Below are 19,735 nucleotides of genomic sequence, written 5' to 3'. Positions count from 1 at the left end.
ATCGATTATATATTAAATACAATTATAATTTACATATAAGTAAGTACAAGTACGACTGCGACTACGAATTCAACTCAATGAGGAATGCCGTGTCTAATGGATTGTCAACAAAGTTGCATTGAAATGGCGTCTTTAATAAGCTATGATTAAGTAGGGCATGGTGGGTAAGCGAGAGGGGGACAGCACTTGACTTCATTTACTGCATTGACAATTGACAACGTAATTAGTCTCCTAGCCAATGTAATTAGCGTAGGTGCAAGCGAGACGACAATAATTACGCCAGCCTCGAGTCAACTACGTATGTATGTAACTGACTGTACCTCCAAGCTAACAGCATTTGTTGTTATTGTTTTGTTGTTGCTGCTGCTACTGCTGCTGTTACGTTCCCAGCTAAGCATTATTTATTATTTATTTATTATAATTATTTATTTACTTTTCACAACAAGCAGTGCTTATTAAAAGCAACTTAACTCAATGTAAACACTGCGCAGCGAAAAGACAATGGCCACATTATTATATAACACGCCCACAATGCATCCCAATTGACGCCTCCTTCCGCTTCTACCCCTCCATAATAATGTAATAAATGTCATTAAATGACTTTTACTTTAACAGCAATAGTAAAATGCGAAAGTAGAGCGCTAGAATTTTACTACTTGCAATATAGTTTTAAGATTAACTCTTCTGTTAATCTATCCATTCAATAAATTTGCACCAACTTTAATGGCACACTAGCTCACTCGAACTCAGCTATGTCATTTATTTATGATGTTCGCTGGGAATAATCAAACAAACAATAAATCGAATGGGATAAGCTGATTACAAGTCTTTTAATTAACATTCCAGTTTATGCTGGCTAATGGGGCTAGGTGAAGTTTAAACTTAGGAGTCATGTGGGACGATGAAAAATTAAATGAGAAAATAGAAAATTGAGCAATGAACTTTATGACAGATGGTATTTTCAACTAGAACAGTTCGCTGGCTTAATGTAGTGAAATTTTTGATTTCAATTGAAATAAATTTCTATTAATATTTTTAATTGTTTGTTAAGCGAAAAATTGCAGTAGCTTTCAAAATGGCGAACTTGCTTAGAGAAGAAGAAAGCGAGAAAGCAACAGCAAAATCGTTATATTTGTTAATTGAGATTTGACCTGATGATATAGTGAAATGAGCACAATATAGCAACAACAAGATCAGCAACAACAATGCCATCAGCCGAAGCAGCACAGCGACAAATAAAATTGACGTCAACGAAAAAAATTGTCGCGAGAAAGAAAGAAATGCGCTGTGAAAGTGTGTTAATTAATTGAACGAGGAGCAGACAAATAAACTGTTCTGTACTATGCAAGAGGGTATAAGTACAGTGTAATAAAACGATTAATTTGTGTATGCAAAGTGGCAAAGTGTTGCAAAGGCAAGTGGTTCAGCAAATGTTTCGTAAATGGTGGTGATAAACACAAAGGGGGAAAGAAAAGAAGAATGAATATTTAAATTGTGAATAAGCAAAAGAAAAGAAATACTATATTTTATATAAAGAAAGATGAAAGTGCAGTAAAGAACTAATAAGGTGTGATTTGGCAAAAGTAGAAGAGGTTAAAATAATATCATATTTATTTACGAATGTCTTAGACTCATGTATTTTAAGAACATTTAAGAAAACTACGTTCCAGGGGTATAATCGTTGAAATATACCGAGTAAATATACCGAAAAACTAAGAAAATATGCCAAATATACCATAATTAAGTTTAAGTACAGTTGTCATTTCAATTAAACATAAGTGGGCCAACACATGCAATTGACATATGTACAAATCTCTACTGTGTTTGAGAACTGATTTCATTATAATTCCAAAAATTTCGACTAATCGATTGTAAAGATAAATGCAGTTCGTTGCGTTTTATGGCAACTGCGAATATCGTTTATTGTGATATTTGATTCGATGCCCAGCAAGAGAATGTCTCCTAGACAGGCTAATTGAATGCAGTTTGCTGTTATATAAAGACCTATAACTAGATGCCTAAATATGCGCCACATGCCACTCTCTATTCCTTGCGGCGCCCCGAAACGTTCCCAATCCAATATCAGGCCATTCAACGCCCCAATGCTTTTGCAACACTGCGCACTAAAAGTTTGCAGGCATCGTATGTTTGGGACGACGCGTCGTCACACTTTCCTATAATTTGCGCTCATAGTAACTGCAACAACAGCAACAACAACGACAACAAACTACAAACACATATGCAACAAAAATCAAATGGCACGCATGAAATTAAAGTTTAAGCGCGCAAAAAATTTATATGTACGACGCCGTGTGCCAATTAATGTAAATTACGCGACGTTGACGACAGCAACGGCAACAGTAACAGCAACAGCAACAGCGGCGGCAACACGACACCAACACCAACAGCAACAACAGTAACAACAACTACAACAACAAGAGCAGTAATAGTGACGCCCAGCGCGAGATATGGCAACGCCGTGGGGGCCACTGCCAGCAAACTGCACGCATGCGTTCATCTATCCATCTCCCTCTCTTGCTCGCTGTTTCGTTCGCTCATGATGGCTACACGGAATTTTGAAAGTACTCACAACGCCTGCAAGAAATTAGCGACTACAAACACACTGTAAATGATTATTAAATGCGCCAATTTGTTGTCGCCATCGCCCGCAGACGAAGTCTCAGTCACAGTTGCAGTCGCAGTCGCAGGTACAGTCACCGCGAAGGCTCATTAAGTGCGTGACGGACTAAACTTATACATAAATGCATGAGCCCGCTTAAGCAACTTGCTTAAAACTGAGGCAACTCAATAGGCAGGTGGAATTGTTTTGACGGAAAGACACTAAGTTAAGCTGATATGATTTTTAAAAGATTGATTTAATACTTAGCACAATATAACATTTTTTATAATCTATCTCTTTTAGAATTTTACATAAAACCTGTTTAAAAATATTCATTTACAAGAAAAGTGATAAGGGGAGTTGATAATATAGCAAACCATTAAAAGGAAGATTAATAACTTGACCGTCGAAATTTCGCAGCCATCAAGTTACCGGTGCGTCTTTTTGTATTTCTTTTGAGATTGATAAAATAGATAAAAAATATGTTTTAAATTTGTTGCTGGGAGCGCAAAAAGATTCCAAGATAAAGATCAAAACTTTAACATTTTTTAACTACACAATATATTTAAATTTAAAACTAGAAAACACGATAGACTTTAATTTAACATTAAATTTAAATTTAAAATTAAATTTAAATTTAAAATTAAATTTCAATGATCCAATATCTTTCGTATGATCGATGATTATTATCTATTAGTATACATTTACCTTTAGCTTTCCTACTTCGTTAACTATCATTGTAAATAAACAGCGAGAAATCATTTTAGTTGTTTATTTTGAGTTTCTATGAATGTCATCTAGTAATTGGCCATAAGGTTATAAGAATAAAGTACTTATGATTTTTATGGTTTTATATGGCACCATAAAAAGTCTAAGTATATTACAGAAATAAAGAATACTTGACTATATGACACTCTGAAACCGAGCTGTAAAACTGAGCCCTCAGCAGTAATACGTTCTTATAACATAGTATTTAATCTCATTACCATTGTATATCTAAATAAATTGTTATTCTCAGAACAATGAATCCCTATTTAATCATACCCTTTTCTCTATCACATTTCAACTATCAATACTCTTTCTGTAGAATGAAACTAATGTGTTTTGAAATCAGTGGTTTACCGCATAATAATGACACGATATAATTATTACAGAAATATGGCGTATTGCGAATTACGAATAGTCATGAAATTATGAATATACATTTAATATATGAATATTAATAGGAACATAACTTATATTGAAAATACAGAATGTATGTACATATGACGTACATTTTATTAAGTGCAATATTTATTTATTACGTATGTACTTTTCTTTTGCGCAGTTTGAAGAAATTTGGCTTTTGTTTTCTAATGACTGCCGATGCTGGCTTCTCATTAAAAGGTTAAATAACTTTGCATTGAACTCGTTATCGCAATTGTCTGGCCATTATCAAGAACAGCATCGTCATAATAATAATAATGCAAAAGCCAATCAACGAAATATATTTATTTAAATGAGTCTAAATTACGGCTCATTGAAAAATATTGGACGAGACGCCTGCTTTTCTGGGTTCTATTTCTCTGATTGGAAATCAACAGAAATAAAATTGAAGAAAGAGGAAAAAAATATACGCAGTGGTTGTTTGTCAGTTCAATACGTAAATTAATAAAAATCGAAATCAGTGAAAAACACTAAATGTTCAATTTATGCGACAATAATTGAGGGAAAGAGCGAGAGAGTCCACAAATGACACCAAACACAAGCGAAATATAACAGACCAGAAACCAAAGCACACACTCGTAACCAATCAGGGCCATATTAATCAACTTTTAATGAAAGTCATTTAAATGTGTTAATTTTTGTACGCATCCAAATGCCAACCACAAGCGTTGCTCTTTTGTTCCAAACTACGTTGAATAAACGTCTCGTCTCATTTCTTGGAATACTCAAATGCTGGTGATGGTTGTGATGCAATTTCAGAATCACAGATTCAAAAGAATGATAACGCATTCTGAACTGCTTAGCTATTGTTACATTATGGGAAAATTATGTGCATGATTTTCAAATGCTGCACTTTTATTATTTGTAATTGATGATAAGGGTTATCATTGTGTTTCATGTGATTCATTTAAATGTGTTCCATTGAAACTCTGATAATACTTATAATTAATATCTAAGCTAGCCATCTTAGAACTACTCTAAGATATTGGTTGAGTCAAATACTTAAAAGAATGTTCCTAAAACTTAATTATTTTCTTATGCATTGATGTACATAGTACATATAAGTGTGCTTCTATTTTTTGTATTCTTGCGCTTTACTTAACATATTATATTGAATTTACCATTACTATTACGCAAAGTGTAAATTTTCTACTTAATTTGTGCTTCTTATTGATGATAAGTGTTTTCATTGCAATTCTGAATATAAAATTACTATATAAGCTAGTTATCTTATCACTATTGTATAACACAAATCAATATATTTAACATTTAATTCTTTGGTTATGTCAGTCTTGAAATCAGTCAAATTAAAACCAACCAAGACTATTTTAATTATACTTCTATAATCTTTCTTAAGCAGACGTCCATAATAATGATTGCATTTCTTCATATTTACTTATGCATCGTATTTCAATCTTATTTCTATATCAGTTTTGAATACTTCAAACTTAACTCCGATTCACTCTCTGAGTTAAAAGAATTCCCGCATTTATGTAACAGTTCATGCCCGAACTTTTCCCTTTAGTAATCAATTATTGGTCTTGTCGCATTTCAGTTTTCATAAATTTGTGAGCATTATTTGATTTTCTCTTTTGTTTCATCAGATTCTCTGCAAGATCCTCAGAGCACATTAATTGCTTCACGCGTCACAAATGACGCAATTTGAGAGATGCTCGCTTTCGTTGGCGCTGGCACTGGCAATAATGCCAATTAATAAACAACAATAAGGCAATACATATTTATTAATAATAAGTAAAATAATTTGCCCAATTAACAGCGACAACATTCCAGTTGCCTTCCAGCTCTTCCAACTCAACTCCAGCTGTCGGCCAATCACAAATCACAACGCGCCTCCAAAGCGAGAGCGAGCGACTCCATAAACCCAACGAGTTGTAGTTGTTGTTGCTGTTGTTGTTTTTGTTGCTGATGCTGATGCCGTAATTGAATTCTTCTTTTTTTCCCAAGTATTTCTGTAAATGTTCTACGCGCTAAGAGGCAATTGAAATTGAAATACATTTTCAAGCTTGACAGATTTAATTATTGTAAATAAATACACGCAATCGATAATGATGTGTGCATGTTGAAAAAAACGACCCAAGGGAAAACTATGCTGTGTGTTGTTCACTCAATTGAATGGGTTTTGGGGGCCAGAGTAGTAAATAAGTAAGGCATTACATAAATCTGCTTTTGGCTCACATCCTGGATTTATTGTTCTCTTATCGTTTGCTTCGATGCCAAACCTTTGAGCCAAATCAAAATGAAATATGCAAAAAATATATATATACATATTTTACAACACATTGATAGCAAATTTTGGCAACTCAACAGAACTATCTGTCTTACAAATGTGCAAATTATTGTGATTTTCGAACTCTGCCAAGTTAATTCGAGATAAAAATAGATTTATACCGGCTATCTAGTATATTTTGCACTCTATGGTATATTTTAAACGTAGTACAAGAGCAATATACCAAATACATGCTTTGTTATATTTAATAATTTTGTGGTATATTATTTTCAGTATATTTTTAGTATTTCTGTGGTATATAAATTCAGTATTTTAAAAAAAATACCATACTGATTTGCTTTTATTCACCAAGTGTACCAAATATTGCATTTGGTATATTTTTAGTATTTTTGTGGTATATATACATATGTACACATATAATTAATAGTATATTTTATTACTATCTCACATTTGGGCACACTCATATGCAACTTTTCTACTCTATTCTTAATTCCTTCATTATTTTTCTTATGGTGATTCAGACGTGTAATAAATGAATACAAATGTTTTCCAAGTCCTTGTCGTGTATTGACACCGAAGTATTTCAATCAACAATCAGCCATGCATACTCGACTTATCTTTGTGCTGACAATGGAAAATTTATGAGAAATTATAGCCAATTGAGCACCAAATTCGCACGTATCAATATGTGTGCCATAAACACGCACACACACACACACACACACACACACACAGACATTCTCGCGTGTGTCGCTGAAAATTTACGCTCATTTTTGGGCTTATAAATTGCAGGCCAAACTCTGGCAGACAGGGGCCAAACTTATAGGCCTGGTTATAGAATTTGTTTGCTGGCAACGCAGAAATTCACACATTCGTGAATATGTATTTATGAGTGTAGCATTCCATGCGGAAAATATGTCTTAGCTATTTCCATGTTGATTTTTTTGTATGTAATTATGCAAGTGTAAAAAGTATGAATACTAAATAGTATAATGAAAGTACTTGTATGCAATTAAAATATTAAATGCGATGCAACGCAGTGTGAAATTAGCATTACACTTAGTCTGTTTATAACAGGCTATTAACTTTTAATTAAGCTGGTTAAGCTTGAAGTAAACTTGAATATCAATATTAAAGTGCATTCAAAGTTTAATAGTGATAAAAATTACTAGACTATGTAAAACACTTTCGTTTTTCTTGATTAAAATTAAGTAGATTTCTAATATAACTAGAAATTCAATAAAAATAATTTAATATAAATAAAAGCATACAAAAATATGAAGTATATTTCTAGAAAATTAAAAAACTGTCTATAAAATACATATTATTTGCTAATCTTAAAATCAGCTTTAAGATAATTGTTCTTTAATAATGATTCCCCATTTTTCGCGCTGGTCAAGAAACAATTTTACTTGGCGGTTGGAAAGTTTTTGTTGTGTTTTAGAGAAATTATGAGAAATTAGAATGCAAATGGCGGCAGCAGTGAAAAGTCGGTCGAGAGTCGGACTGTTGGCAGACAAATTGCATTACTCATACGCAATGTACGGCAGTAATTGCATGTAATAAACGAGCGTTTGCTAATTTAGATAAGTTTTTGCCGCTGCAACTGAAACTGTAACGGTAACTGGTTGCTTCGACCTGCTAATCGGGCACATCAATCGAGCGTCGGCCATAACAAACCATAAATAACACACACGAATGCGACGCCAAAAATGGCGCTAAGCATTCGTTGTTATTGTTATTGTTTCAGCTGTTTTTTTTTTTTCTTGCTGTTCTTATTGCTATTGCCATGGCTTTGCTTTGGTTATGAATGAAGCAGCGTTGAGTTCATGAATGGGCAGCGGAGCGGTGAAGGAGAAGCGAGCAGAGATTGCTCAGATTGTGACTAAGTTGATATAGAAAAACACACTCAAAACACAACACACAAGCGAGCAGACGAACACACAAACGCCAAGTTGACGTCGCCGCAATAACAGCAGCACAGCAAACGCCGCCAGCCGCAAGTCGACAAACAGCAAAACAGCAAACAAAAAAAGCGTGCGAAAAATCAGCGACAGTCACAGTCGCAGTCGACGTCGCAGTCGCAGCAGAGGCGTGACGTCACATGCCTGACACAAGATGCGCACAAAAAGTGGCGGCAACGCCAACGACGACAAAGCAACTTATAAAGTTGTAAAAGCCTCAGCTTAGGCGTCTTGGCCATGGCCATGGCTGTGTCTGAGATGCTGCCCCCGATGCTTAGTGTAGTACGAGTGTCTTAACATGGCCAACTGTTGGCGCAACAGGCGGCGCCTTCGTTGGGTAACTTGGCTAAGAGCAGCAGGCGCACAGCATTGCCAAAGAGTCAACAACGACGACGACGACGCCGACGCCGACGCTGCTGTCGTCTTAATGTGACAGACGCGACGTGTTGCGAGGAGTTGCGACTCATGTTCGAGACTCTTTTTGTCGTCATCGCCGACGTTGTTGTTGTTGCTGCTGTGGTTGGCTAAGAAGAAATTCATTGCCCCGAAACAGAGATGCTCACAACATGCGTAGACTATTTAAAAGGCTAAGGCAAAGTAACAAAAATTGTCTAAAAAAATATTGACAACTTTAAAGGCCAAATAGATCAAAATTTGTATCTATAATAATTTTTAGTTGAAATAATCATTAAAGATATACATACATATATTGATATTAATAAATTTGAAGTTAATCAAATATAACTTTACAAGTATATGAACTAATGAAACGAAATAAAAAATTAAAATTAAAATATAAAATGTTAAGACCAGCTCATTGCCTCAAAACAAACTGATATGCTCACAGTATTGTCTAAAATAATATTGAATAAAGGCTTATTAAATTATTGAAATTTGAAATCTTAATTAAAATGATCAAATTTAACCAAATCATTTAATTTCATAAAATTTGAAGATTGAATTTTTATTAACAAATTCATATTTTTATATAAAAACTTTAACTTACATATTTAATTTTCTGTTTATTATTTTTCTATTTGTTTAAGTTGCCCAGTTAAGTAATAGTGCACCTATCTTTGTTATCACTTCGTTATTATTTTAATAAAAAAAAAGAGTCGAAACTGTTGATGCAAATTCATTGCTCCGAGAATTAAACTATTTTAAAAGTTCAAATAATGAAAATTACATTTTTATACCACTTTATAAAGTGATTAAATTTAAAACACAAGTTTTATTATCAATTTTTTTTTTGTTCAAAATATATTCAAATAAATTTCATGTTGAAATTATTATTTATTATGATTATTATAATATACTCAATAATTGTGAAATTTATTTAAAAACATAAAGTAAATTCAAATTGCTTTACTGAAAATCATATATTTTGTTTCATTGTTTGACTTTCTTTAATTTAAAAGTTTAAGTAGGAAATGATATATTGCTGAACTCTATTTTCTTTTCTTTTTCCTTTCTTTAACAGAAGTTTATACACATTTCCCATGCAAATAACCTAAAATTTGTATTACCGAATCTACCATCGGTTAATCATGTTAATTAGTAAAGCTTCTTTTCATATTATTCTAAATAACATTTCAAATTGGTTTTGGTTTCTTCGTTAAAACTAAAAAATAAATAAATAAAAGAAAAAATAGAAACTACTGAGGCAAACTATGAATTGGCGTCCGTCAAATTTAAGTCAATGACAAGTGTAACGTCTGTGCAACTCCAAAGTTTTGAGTCACTCGTAGTTGTGTCTAGAAGAGCAGCTCAGTCTATTAGCACTTGTGTCTCTATCGTTGCTTCAGGTACAGTTGTTGACCTTCAGCTTGAATTTGAGTGAAAATGCCAGAAATATCTGCACACCTAACATATCTGGCTACAAGTTGAGGCCATCAACTGATTCTCAACTTGCCACAGCAGGCAGCATTCAAGTGGCCCATTAGGCGCACTTAAAACGCCCACAGAGCAGTCGTCCACCCACACAACTGCACACTCACACACACACACAGACAGACAGACAGACAGGCAGCAAGTCAAATAGGAAAAACTCTATTAAAACACCCACTAAAAGAAAAATTACAGACACTTGGCAGGCAGCTCAAAGAGCAGGACACCGAAGGCAAAGTGAGGTGGCAAAAGTAAAAGATTTCTGCCACCAACAATTTTTGGCCCTGTTTACAAATCTTGTACACAAAAGTCCAAGTAACAGAAAAAACTCCCTTCGTGCCTTCGATGCTTTAACATATAATTTTGGCACACGACGACGACGACGACGACTTGAGTTGGCCCCACAGAGCGAATCAAGTCAGTGCTACATTTTCTATAAAAAGACGGAGAGCAAAAAAAATAAAAGGGAAAGAATAAAATGAAAGAAGAGAAGGAGAAAGAGCTGCCACACTTTGGCAAATTTGTGTGCTGAAATATGCAACAGGTTGTTTTGTCCTCCAGAATAGCTCCTTTTGTGGGTCTGTCTGTCTGTCTGTGTGTATGTGTTGGTGTGTGTATCTGTGTGTCCCTTTTTGTGAATGAGCTCATAAAACGTTTTTCTTTTCACATTGCCCGGGTGTTGATGTCGTCGTCGTCCGTCTGTCCGTCTGTCTGTCCCGTCTTCCTGACTGGCGTGCGCCCCAAGTTGCTCTTTAGTTTTCAATTTTTTGCTTTTTAACAACAACAACAGCAACAACTACACCCCACACTGAGTATCTACGTTACGCTTTTGTCCAACTTTGGGTTAAACATTTTGCCAGGCCAGGGCAAGTCTTTGATGACTCCCTTTCTATGGGATAGACCCGTCTCGCTGTTCCCCCTTGCCCCCGTATCCCTGAACCCTTCACTGTCTCTCTCACTCTCTTTGAGCTGCTCATTTTGATTAAGTGCGAAACAATTAAGGCTACTGTTTGCTGCTGTTTATGTAGTTAATCGTGCCCGGACCAGAGGCGACTTTTCAGTTAGCAGCAAATGGACAAAGGCAGTCAAGAGGCTATAACCAGAAACAGCTGTTTCTCTCTCTCTCTCTCTCTCTCTCGCTCTGTGGTCGATGTAACTTCAGAGAAGAACGATGACGAATTGCCAGTGTCAACTAAATTGTAGTGCATGAATAAAGTATTGATTAACACAAAAAGTGGTTAAACTTTAGTTCTGGACTTGAAGATGGTATTAAAGAAAAATCTAAATTAAATTGACGTGCTCAGCGAGATACACAAGGAAAGATAGTTATCAGATATGCGAGTTGCAAATATTGATTTAAAGCAAAATAAATAAATAAAGATACGATAATAATTTTAGAATAAGAAGAAACAGAATAAAATGGCTATAAGTAAATATAATATAATATATTCTTAAAGTGATGTCAAAATATTTATTCTATTTTTACAAAAATTCTGTAATGCATTTATAGAGAATGTAAGGATTGAATCTCATAAATAAAGTATAAAGTATAAAGTAAAGTAAGTAAATAAAGTATTTGACTTACAATTTAAGACTGCCAGTATTCATATCAGAAATTTGAGTAAATGGAATTGATGCTCCAAATATCTTGGCACAAAATGTTCAATATAATAATTAAGGTATCACACAAAGATATTTAAAAAACTTCTTTTGAAAATAAAGAAAATATTGTAATATTTCAATCTAATGGATTAAGTTCTAAAATAAGTTTAACTTTCGCTCAAAAATGTGTAATTTTTCTGGACAATCAAAAATGTGGCTTTTTTTTTTAGAGATATGTATTCTTAACATTATATGGAGATTTGGTTTATTAAAGGTTCCTAATATATTAATATTTAATTAAAAATACCTAATATATATGAAAACATATAAATTGCTATGACTCTGTCGTTAACATCACTTTCTATAAAATTGAGTAATTTAGATTGGCTTAAGAACTAGTGAAATAAATTATTAATATTTGAATTAACCATTTTTAACAGCTCTGTAACTAGTTATAATTTAGTTTACTTTCTATAGAATAGTAGAAAAAAAGTGTAGTGTAGAATGATTATTTTTTAGCTGAACCTTTTAGATTTATGAGAGTCACAAAGCTTTTGTAACTCGAAAAACAGCTGATTAGTTAGACCCGTTTTCGGTTAACGGTTTGAGTTTGGTCTCATGTTTTTAGTGTTTTTCGTTTAATTTTTGTTAATTAAACGCAATTAAAAGCCGTCTCTCTCCTCTTGACATACTTGCAGCTTGCACGCGTCCGAAGCGAGGCAGCAACAGTAGCAACGACAGAAGTTCGAGTAGCATCTGCCCAGTTAATGAGACATGCCACACTCGTCACATGGCACTGACAACTGTCGAGCTAATTGCGCAATTAACTCCAAGACACGAAGAGATGGAGAAAGAAGGGAGAACGAAAGAACGAACAAAAGAAAGAGAAAGAAAGAGAGAGAGTGACCCAGAGAATGCCACATGTTGCATGGGGCAAACTCAAAAATTTGTTTGCATTAAGTGATGCCAAATCTCAAGCACTTAATTCACGCTTTGTTAAAGGTGTTGAAAGGCGGTCGCTGCACCGCACAGAGAAAGAGAGAGATTTACCCCAAAAGGCCATTTACCACCAGCCAAGTTAAACCAAATGCAAAAACCGCAAAAAAAAAGCCACCAAATGTGTAATGTGTGGTCCTTTTTTTCTCTAGCAACTAGAAATGCGAGAAATGGACCCTGGAACCCGAAGCTCATTTTGACTTTGAACAAGCTGCTTATCCTGGGCAAGGAAAATGTTAATTACCCTTTGTGTTTAAATAGACCCAACCATACATACAGGGAATCCCTTAGACCCTTTCGCACATAGAACACAACGGGAAAAAATAGAAATGTAAAAGTTGGCCTGGGTCAAAGTCGTTGGAAAAAAAAGATGTGGGACCTTATGTGTTATTTGAAGCAATTAAAATTATTATTTTAATGTCAACACTTTGGTGGCCAGGATAATGCATGTAAAATGAAAACATTGCCAACGCCCCCAACACACAAGAAGGAAAAAAACGAAGCATTCGACAAAGGACCCAAATCCGTTAAATGTTTTTAAAGATTTAGCCCATCTTCCATTTCCACTTCGGATGTCGATTTCCATGGGATTCTTTTGCCGTCGGCTGTTGGCAACGGCGACTTTAACGACTTTGCGTTTGGAGTTACTTTGGTTAAGTTTTGGGGTTGATTTTACGCCCGTGCCACGGCTTACCAGGCGTTGAGAAATTCCGTAAAGTGTTTTTACGGTATTTGCACCCAGCTCAGCTCTGTTCTGTTCTGGTCTGGGTTAGGTCAGGTTTTCTCAACTCTCCACTTTGAATATATATTTTTTGTATTTGTTTTTTTTTGCTGTTTGCTGCTACTCAGCGAACGTTTGAGAAATGTTTTCGGTTTTGCTTTGGGTTGCTTGTGGTTTAGTTTACTTTTGGTGTGGGTGAATGTGAGTGTGTGTGTGTCTGTGTGTGTGGGGGGAGCTTGGATTGGGGATGATATCGCTTGGTGTTGCCATTTGGCTGTCAGTTGGTCAGCTTGGAGATAAGCAGGTGTTATATTTTTACGACTAAAGTGGCTAAGCCGCTTGTTGCGGGACATTCGAGAAGGTGGGGAAATTGTCTAACTTCTAATGAAGTTTTCTCTTCTTGCAGATGTCGAATGTATTCAAATACATTTAAGGAAGTTAAAAATGTGCAAAATGATGCCTGAGTATTAAAATATATAAAAGCATTAAGGAAGTTAACAATTTAAACACGTTAGCAAGCTACAGTCTACAGTCAGATATCCGCTACCCGTTTTCAATAATACCATATTTTAAAAATATACCAAATTGATATACCACAAAAATCCTGAGCTATACCGAAGGCTATATTTGGTATATCGCCATAGTACTATATTCAAAATGCTCTATAGAGTAAAAAATATACCAGATAATGAGGTTTTCTCTTCTTGAAGATGTCGAATGTATTCAAATCAATTTAAGGAAGTTAAAAATGTGCAAAATGATGCCTGAGTATTAAAATACTATATATAAAAGCATTAGGGAAGTTAACAATTTAAACACGTAAGAAAGCTACAGTCCACAGTCAGATATCCGCAACCCATTTTCAATAATACTATATTTTAAAAATATACCAAATTGATATACTGCAAAAATACTGAGCTATACCGAAGGCTACATTTGGTATATCGCCATAGTACTACATTTAAAATATTCTTCTAATGAAGTTTTCTCATCTTGAAGATGTCAAATGAAAAAAAAATAATAATAATAAAAAAAATTCTTCAACAATTTAAGCAAATACGAAATATGTGAAAAAAATTACTAAAATATACCGAAGGTTATATTTGGTATAATGATATAGTACTACATTCAAGAAGTACAAAATATACCAGATAATCTGCATTCTAATGAAGTTTTTTCATCTTAAAAATGTCGAATGTATTTAAATATCTATTTATTTGAAGAAGTTGTCATCTTTAAAAAATAATTCTAATATAGTCTTGACTTAAAACTTAAAATATATAAAAATTCCTATATAAGCATTTGCATAAGTTAACAAGTCGAAAAATCATTTGAAATTTACTATAAATTGTAATCAATCTCTTGATCTTATTAACATTTCGGGTACATATAAAAAGGAGAGGAAAATAATCGATCTTCTAATGAAGTTTTTGCTTATTGCATATGTCGAAAGTATTTAAATATATATTCATTTGAGGAAGTTAACAACTTGTCTTAAAACTTAAAATAAATAAATATAAATATATACTACATTTAAGTAAGTCAACAACTTTATCTATCATTTAAAATTTACTACAAATTGAAATCAATCTTGCGATCTCATTAACATTTCGAGTACATATGTTGCTCTCTGGTTTTTCACGCTGTTCATCGTTTAATGGGAAATGCAGTGCGATTAACTGGGGTTCAGTTGAGCACACGACACACTCGCATTATCAATGGCATTTATCTGCTATCCATCCATCAAATGGAACTGCTATCAACCCCCAAATGAATAGAGACTCGTGTTTAAGTAGCGCTAGTTAAGAGCATTGTCGACTTTGGGCTCACGCAATGGTCTATGAAGAACTTTAATTGCTAATTGAGCAAAATACTTTTTGGCTACAAAACGAATAAAACAGAAAAACAAAAAACAAAAAAATAATTATTGTTTCATGTTCGTTATTTGGAATGAAGTGAAAACGCAAAGCATAAATTATTTAATTGCTAATTAAGAATGAGCAACAATAGCAACAAAATGTAATGAATTAGAAGGCGAATCGAAGACGGTTGGCGTTTTTTTTTTTTTTGTGTTTCTAGCGTGTGACAATTCGCATTAATTAGAAGAAATGACTCCAAAAATAAGCCATTAAAATGGAAGAAAGATGGAATGAGAGAAGGGGGTGAGCGAGGGGGAGAGGGGAATGTTACGATGCCGATCAAGCCAAGTTATTGCAGTTGAATTCTCGGCGCCAGTTGAAATGAAAGTGCGCATCTCTCTCTCTCTCTCTTTCGGTGTATTTCCCTCTCTTTTTCAATGTGTACTCCTTCTCTTTCTAGCTTGTCTTCCTGCTGCTCTTTGCGTGTTTTCTCTACCGCTTCCATTTGGACGCTTGTGACATTTTCTTAATTGAAATGATGCGCGTTCGTTGATAAAAATTCGTTTGTGTCCCTCTCTCTCTCCCTATATCTATCTTTATCTTTTCATTTCTCTCGCTCTCTCTCTCTTTCTCCCTCTCTTTGCACGTTTTGTGTTGATTATTATTACTGTTCATTATTGTTCATTATTAAATGAGTGTGTAGATGTGACTTGCTGTGTGTGCATTTAGCACTTTGGATCGTCGCAAAATGCTTTGGTATTTTTTGTGTGGGCTTTGCAACATGCGACTTGCCACTCGCATGCCACTCGCCGCAGAGGTATTTTCATAGAGTTGTAACACACTCTGATGGTGCTACAACTCGCTTAATCAAATAATTGTTCTTGCCCCAGCATCAACACTTAGTGCTACACATAGGTATGCTATACAAAATAATTACTCGAAGGGTAAACATAATCAAATAAAGAGTACTCTTTATGATATCAGAAGCGTTTTAGTTTTAGATGAGTAGCAGTGACGATTATGGTTAAATTTATGTTCACCAATTGACCGCCTAATGAAATAAATACCATAGAATATTTTAATCTGAAAAAGAATTTACATTTTAAAAGAATAACATGCAGTAATAAAATATTTAAAGCAACCCAATTAATCTATTTTGCTAAAATAATATGTTTGCTTATATGTCACAAGACTTTTCATTCTATTATAATTAAAATTTTAAAAGAATAGCAAAATAAAGTTGGTAACAAATTTTAAAAAAATTTAAATTCCATCATTATATACGGACGTCTATCTGAATAAATCCCAAAGATCATTTTATGCTATTCAAATTATAACATTTTATAAGAATAATTCACATAAACCCATCACATAAACTCAACTCATCCAATGAAATAGATTCATAAAATCATCCTTTAAAACATATTTCTAACAATTCTTGGTTTTTTTTTACTAAATTATATACATTATGATAAAAGTTCAGTTCACATTTAAATACATTCTTAAGCTTTTTTCAGTCAAGTTCTTTACCAAAATTTTTAATTTTATCACTTGAATATTTTTTGTGAACCATAGCAAATTTAATGATAAATTCACCATGAGACTGAAATTTCTTTTATATATTGTAAAATTCTAATTAAATTTTTCATACTCTCATTAAAGTAGATAAATTCCAGACATCATTGTGTTGAGCATTAGAGACATCAAAATTTAAGTACTTTTAAATTCATCAAAATTAAATGATGATGTCAATAGCTTTTTGATAAGCGAGAAATATTTCATGTAGACATGTATTATAAAATTCCTTCAACTTTATAAATTCAGTTTAGTTGCTAACAAATATTATAGGAAATAAGATCGAATTAATGTTGCATTAATTTATATTTTCACTCTTATTAAAGTATTTGATCACACTTTAGAGATATAACCAATAATAATATAATCAATTTATAAATATAAGCAGAAATATTGGATACAATCTGAATCAGAATTCAACCCTTGAATTTAAATACAATTGGCTTATTATGCAGATGGTCTAATCAAGTGCTTAATTACAACATTAAATGGCAGCTTCTTCTTCTGCATTTGCTTTGCTTTGCTTTGATGACGTTTTTGGCTCGTTTGGCTGGCGCCTTTCACAATTGAGATGCATTTCCTGCTTAACCGCAATAAAAATGCAAACATTAAAAACCACCCGAGTTTGCAAATTGGCCAGCACATCAAAAAAAAAAGCGAAAATCCTTTCAAGATACTCCTGCTTTGCGATTCGCGGCGTGTTTTTTTCGTGCAATTCATTTATGAGAGGTAATTACCATTTTAATTTTGTTTAATCTGCTGGGCCCCCCAACAAGTGAAGAGGCATGTGGCATGTGGCACGATGTGGAGTTACTTCCATTCGGAGATTTATTAGGGCAGCAATGGATCTTTTGGATTAGCTTGTGGGCGGTTTTTCTTCGCCAGCTGCTGGCCGAAAAAAATATCTGCACATAATTACGCACTTTTCTTGGCTGCTTTTTGTCTTCGTTGCTGTTGCTGTTGCTGTTGTTTTCTTTATTTGCTAGTTGGCGTTTTTACGATTTGCCTACTTAAAGTGACAACGTGACGCCGGACGAAGAGCGAGTTGCCTGTTGCAAGTTGCCTGTTGCAAGTTGCCTGTTGAATGTTGCTGCTGCTGCCTCTTGGTGGGGAGAAGAATCGCAATTGCCGCTGGCTTTTGGTTATTTTTAATGTTGTTGCTGCCTGTTTGCTGATTTTCGTAGCCGTTTCTTGTGCCGCATTTGCTGCATTTTTATGCGTTCGTCATCCGTTTGTCATAAAAGAAGCAGCAACAACAACAACAACAACAACAGCAACTGCAACGAAAACCAAAAGCAAACGCAAAGTGCAACAACGATTTTTAATTTTAATTTAATATCTAATAATTGTTGTTGATTTTCTTTGCTTTTTATTTGCCAAGCAAAATTTTCCGTGCAGCTATTTATGCATTTAAACCTGGCCAACAACATTCAGCATATATGCGGCTTTAATGGATTTCTCTGATGATGAGGCGCAATATCATTAAAATACTTTTCGAAAACGGAAAAACTGTATAATAAGGCTATATATATGTGGAAAACGTACTCATATCACTTACTCACAGTCTCTATCTCTCTCTCTCTCTATCTGGACTGCTCATTATGATGTGGCTGTTAATAAAATGAAGAGACACTTTTTTTGTTTTTGACAAAAATTTTCCATCTGCTGCAATTATAATTTTGGATGTTCTAATCTCACAGTCAATGAATCATTTCGTATTTAGAAAGCTGAATACATTTTGAATTGCAATCCAATTTGAGAATAATTTATGTAAATAATATTTGATTGTATGAATTTTAATACTAAATATACTAATTGTATACCAAATGTCTGAAATATTGAATGTTAATACTAAATATACTAATTTAATACTAAATATATTAATTGTGTTTAATAGTTTGTATTAAATGTAATTTAAAATTTGTGTAGTTGTCATTTTGTCATTATTTCCATAATAAAATATGCTAAATTTATAGTAAATATCTCATGTGATTAATATCTATATACATATATATATATATATATATATATATATATATATATATATATATATATATATATATATATATATATATATATATATATATATATATATATATATATATATATATATATATTTGTATTAAATATAATTTGTCTTTGTCATTTTGTAATATTAAAATATACTAGATTCAGAAATATTTTATATGTTTGGTATTTAAATCAGTTATTTGAATATTGTGTAATTTGATCATTAATTAAAAAAAGAAAAGAAAATATACTAAATTAATACTAAACATCTGATGTGTTTGGTATTTTAATCCGCAATTTGTATTAAATGTAAGTTTAAAGTTTGATAGTTTTCATTTTATAAATATCTGAAGTGTTTGATATTAAAATCTGTAATTTGAATGTCTTGTAGTTGTCATTATTAAAATAAGAAAATATACTAGATTAATACTAATTATCTGATGTGTTTACTACTTAAATCTTAAATCATTCCAGTATGAATGTGTTATATGAGTAAACTACTTCTGATCTTAAGTACACAATAATTTCATATTCAAATTACTTCTTATTAATTGCCGTTTTAATGAATAATGTTGACTTTAATACTCCACATACAATGTATTATTTTATGTAATATTTTTAATTTGTATTAAATTAATATTTTTATGATTATTATTCTGTCAGTACGCCAATTTGAATAAATGATATGGATCAAGTGCACAATAAATGTTGTATTCAAATTATTTGTATTAAATTGTTGCAAATGGAACTTGAACAGATTAATAGTATCTCTGTTTCAATATAATGATCCGGTAAACAACTTTGCCGACGGCTTTTCAGTGTCGATCTTTAGTCGATCGAATTGTAAATAAGAAAACGAATTAAGAATTACTTAATTAGTTTGGAGGCAGAACAAATGATAATGACTTCATTAAATGCAAATGGCACCGAGAATAGAATTCACCAATTCGTAAAATTCAATAAGATGCTCTATGATGAATGATGAATGTCATTGTGATTGCCGCATAAATTTCTGTGTGGCACCAATCGCCAAGCAGTCGACCAGCT

At 33.2% G+C, this 19,735-nt stretch overlaps 1 protein-coding gene across 1 annotated transcript in view; it reads right to left on the bottom strand.

Moving 5' to 3' along the window:
- Nucleotides 1-19,735, bottom strand: part of LOC133841366 (serine-rich adhesin for platelets) — a 97,263-nt gene that overhangs the window by 75,313 nt on the left and 2,215 nt on the right.

The sequence above is a fragment of the Drosophila sulfurigaster genome, chromosome 3 (genome assembly GCF_023558435.1).
Source record: "Drosophila sulfurigaster albostrigata strain 15112-1811.04 chromosome 3, ASM2355843v2, whole genome shotgun sequence".
Taxonomy (NCBI): Eukaryota; Metazoa; Arthropoda; class Insecta; order Diptera; family Drosophilidae; genus Drosophila; species Drosophila sulfurigaster.
Note: the sequence above shows the minus strand (reverse complement) of the source record. Positions and strands in the feature narration are given on the sequence as shown.